This window comes from Octodon degus, unplaced genomic scaffold, assembly GCF_000260255.1.
Source record: "Octodon degus isolate 3935 unplaced genomic scaffold, OctDeg1.0 scaffold00379, whole genome shotgun sequence".
NCBI lineage: Eukaryota > Metazoa > Chordata > Mammalia > Rodentia > Octodontidae > Octodon > Octodon degus.
Window position 1 is genome coordinate 591446 of NW_004524955.1, and position 4428 is coordinate 595873.

The window sequence follows — 4428 nt, forward strand, 5'->3', positions numbered from 1 at the left end:
TTGCGCGCACCGCAGGGACTTCTGGGTAGTGGGGCCAGATGTGGTTTGATGAGCTGGGCGCTTGTGGGTAAAGGCCGGGGGAACCTGGGCAGACGCTGGGAAGTGCAGTTGTAGGGCACCAGAGACCAGGGGGTGCTCAGCTTCCTCCTAGAGGCAACGAACACAGATTCCTTGGAGTGTAGTTTAGGACTCACACAGAAATGTTAGAAACCCCGTTGTTTCAGCCTCTGTAGGCAGAGTAAGGTACGCCTCGGGAATGCACGCCGTGTTCTCCAATAGCTAGTAATTGGCAGTTCTGCTGTTTTTCAAGTATGCAGAGAGAGCTGCGCTCCAGAGAGGTCTGGAGTGTCCGTGTGGCAATGAACATGGCTAGGATCAATCCCCAGCACCAAGAAAAAAGTAGCAACCTTTAATGTTTGGTCCAGGAGAGACAGACTACAGGCAGTGGAATGAAGAGGAGGGAAGATAGGCTCCACTGAAGCGTACTGAAAGGGTGAAAATGCGGCTTTCGTTCCAGAGAAACTTTTGTTCCCGGCTGTATATTCTGTCATTGTTTTCCTACTCTGGAAACAACCATTTGACTAAAATAATATTACTTCACAGCTATTTTCCAGTTGTTCTAATCTCAAAATGAAAATTACGTCAACAGATCACATGCAACGTCCCGCCAACATACTGGGTACCATTTAATGGGAGCACATATGCCACAATGGAATCATTCCTTAAAATAAGTGAAATCACACAATTTCATTTTCTTGCTGAGAAATTTATCATCTTATTTGTAACTACAATGCTGTCTACATGAGCTGAAATTATCCATGAAAAATGCTAAATCACAAATTCCTGAGAGAGATTTATAGTCATCATGCAGTTATGCAGAAACACTTCCAGAGAAATGTATCTGCGACGTGTGAGGGGGGAAAGGTTAAGATTTCAGGGAAATTTGAGACAGCAAAGTCCAAGAGGTCAGAATGAAGCTGAACTCATGGCTGGATTGAAACGTTTACCACATTCATGCTCCTCTCTCCAAACTGTGCTGTTTTTGTTTTTGTTTTTGTTTGAATACTTGAAATTATTGTTCCTTAATTTTTTTTTTAAACATTTATTTATTGTGTGTCTATGTGTATGTGTGTGTGTGTGGCCAGCTCAGCCCACCAGGGGGCGCAGCTGGCTGGCATGTGGTGCTGGGGGATCGAACCGTGGTCCCTGTGCTTTGCCAAGCTTGTTCCAAGTAGGTGCTTTAGACCACTGAGCCATCTCTCCAGCCCCTGTTCATTAAATTTGACAAGTGAAGTAAAGACAACAAAGTGAAAGACTCACCACTAAGGTAAAAATGGATAGGGAAGCAGTACATTAATTTACTACTTTCAAAATGCTCAGTGAACATGTACAGAGTTTCAGGCCCAATAGTAGATGCATGAGATGCACCCGTGAATAAGCATCAACTGCTCTGCCTATATTCCGGACTGTTGCACATATTCCTAAATGCAATATTATCTATATTATTGGGATAAACTGGAAGCCAAAGTTGCCCACTTTTTTTGCATATTGCTTTAATGAGTGCAGAAAATTCATTAAAATTCTTTAAACCACAGATCCTAAAATGTGTATATTCCCTTCATGCCTGTTAGTTGATACATTGTGTCAACCTGGCTAAATCAGCTCTGGCAGATCTCAGCAAAGGGGCCTATCCCTGCAGGTGGGCAGGGCCCAGGAATTGAGAAAGGCAGGAAGCTGCCCTGCCTGGTTTCCTGCCCCACTGACCCACTTCGGGGGAGAAGTCTGTCTTTGGAGGAGCTTGATCTTGGCAGCCGCGCCACTTTGGAGGAGCTCCAATCTTCACTGTGGAGCAGCGTAGAAGAGGCTTGATGGATGCCGCAGCTTCTGCTGCTCCTCTGCTCTGCGTTGTTTTCTCAATGAACTGCTGTCACTTGCCTTGGAGCCAGCAGAATATGGACTGAACCCTCCAGTAACTGTGAGCTAAATAAACCTTTCCTTCCTTCATTTTGAGTGTCGGGTATAAAAGTAACTAAGACAGTGCCCAAAGGGGATATCTTCAATGTAGCCACTCCCAGTAGTTTTCTGGAAAACAGTCCTAGTTACTTGCTTCTGTCTTCCTTTCCGTTCTGCATCCCCACACCGTTCCCTTCCAAGGGTTCCTTCACGTCATATGTGGGACTGCTGAGTGTGCCTTTGTCCTTCAGGATGTGGAAATAATAAAAACTATTTCCATACTGTGTTTCTCCTAGTTATTATAGTGGTATCCTTTCATCTGAAAGATACTCACTGAATACATACTAATGTAAGTGCTAAGGAGAGAAAAAGTGGGATTAGACAGTCGTGAGTAGGCGGAATACTGCAACTCTGTATTTGGTGCTGAATAGCTCAGTAAACTGAAAAATGATCTCTCCCCAAATCCATCCAAGTATTCTTATTCAGCATGTATGTGACATTGCCATTTCACTTTTAGGATTTTGCCTAAATTAATGACTGCACTACGTTGTAACAACTTGGTTACAAGTGACACTGTAAAAAAAACAACCTTGGAATGTCTTTTAAAACATCTTTCTAAAATTAATATAGGAATAAATTTAATCATCACCTTTGAAACGACACTGGGTCCAGAGAATGTGGATAGTGTAAGGCTATTTCTTCTATCACTAGAGTGTGATCTTTCTTGGTGTTTCTATTTTTAGGAATAAGGATTTTTATTTATTTATTTATTTATTTTGTTGTTGTTCCTCGAATGCCTTCAGGGCACTTTTGGTCAGCTGGAGAGTTCTGAGGTTTGAACTCCAGCAACCTGAGGCTGACAGCTTTGTGGAAGCAGCCACTTAAAGGACTGAGCTAGGGCCAGAGCCCCCCCCCCCCCCCCCCCCCGCTGTTTCTATTTTTAACATTCATCTTTGTTTGCCAATCATTTGTCCTACCACTCAACAGCCACTGTTGTAAAGGATTTCATGAATTGTGTGTCAGCACTCTCCTCCCACACACCTCTCATTCCTTCTCTGCCTTTGTAGCCTAAGATGCAACCACCTGCTCCAACATGCACACCCACCATGACTTCCCACACTTAGCACAGGCCCAAGCCAAGAGATGCCTGATCTTGAACATGAGCTTCAGAAACCTTGACAAAATAAATCTCTTTATGTCTCAACTACTTTATATCAAGCATTTTGTTAGTGATCAAAAGCTAACAAAAACATGGAAAATAAAATCCATGAAAGAAAAACAGTAAGATGAACTTGATTAAAAATTTCCATGCAAGATACTTTTAAAAGAATATCAAAAGATGCTATCACGTGGCATTCTGCAGTGGCAAACTAAAGCCACAATGATCTAACACTCTGTATCTCCTTGAGTGGCTACAATCCCAAACTGTCATCTATTGATGCTTGGGATTCAAAGTGGTATAGTCACTTTGAAAGACAGCTTATGATTAGACATTCTTAATATATAATCCATGAAATCATACTCCCTGACAGATAACTAAAAAGTTTAAAAGATGTTCACACAGAAACTGCACAGATGTTTGTACTAGATTTATTCACAATTTCCAAACCTTGAAAGCAAATGATATGATTTTCAACCAGTGAACAGATAAAAAGCTCTATACTAATGCAATGGAATATTATTCTCTCATAATTTAAACACAAACATTTTATAGCAGCTTTATTTGTAATAGTAAAAAAACTGGAAACCACTCAGACATCTATTAACAACTGAATGGATTTTAACCATGGTACACAATGGAAGATTGGTCCAGAATACAAATTAACAAACTAGTGGTTTCTGCAACAATATGAAATAATCTTAAAATAGTGATACTACTGAAAAAAGTCAGAGCCTTCAACCTCAAAAAGGTACACACCACGATTTCTTTTCTTTACATAAACTGTCTCTTGCTTTTTGGAAATCTGGGAGGAATAAGGACTAATGGGTTATAAAGGGACACGGGAATCTTTTGTTTCCATTGGATACATTTGCTATCTTGATTATGGCAATTTCACTGGTGTACACACAGGCTGAAAACGTGCACACCTTACAATTTAAGTATTTGTAGTGTATTGGGTGTTAATTGTATTTCATAAGGCTTGTAACAACTAAGCATTCAGGGGGCTGGGGAGATAGCTCAGTAGAATAAGTGCTTGCCTGGGAAGCATAAGGTCCTCAGTTCAATCCCCAGTACCACACACATACAAAAAAACAAACAAACAAAAAAAAAAAAACCCTGAATATTCAGGCTGAAGGTAGAAAATCCTCATAACCCCCATGAAAGTCAGAAGTGCCAACCGTTTTTGTCTGTATTGTATCCCTTGCCAATCTAGGAGCGTGACCCCTGCCTCAGTGTAACCAAAGCCTGAAAAGCAATGAAGTTCATGTCTGCTTCAGTTAGCAGGGGTGGAGGTGAGGTCAGAGAAATGCCAT

General features: G+C 41.4%; 1 protein-coding gene across 1 annotated transcript in view; it reads right to left on the bottom strand.

Moving 5' to 3' along the window:
• Window positions 1-6: 6 nt before the first annotated feature.
• LOC101582708 (zinc finger protein 304-like) overlaps window positions 7-4428 on the bottom strand; it is a 28130-nt gene continuing 23708 nt past the window's right edge. The window contains exon 2 of the transcript XR_002819559.1: window positions 7-147. The gene's annotated coding sequence lies outside the window, so the exon portion shown is untranslated. The remainder of the gene's footprint in view (window positions 148-4428) is intronic.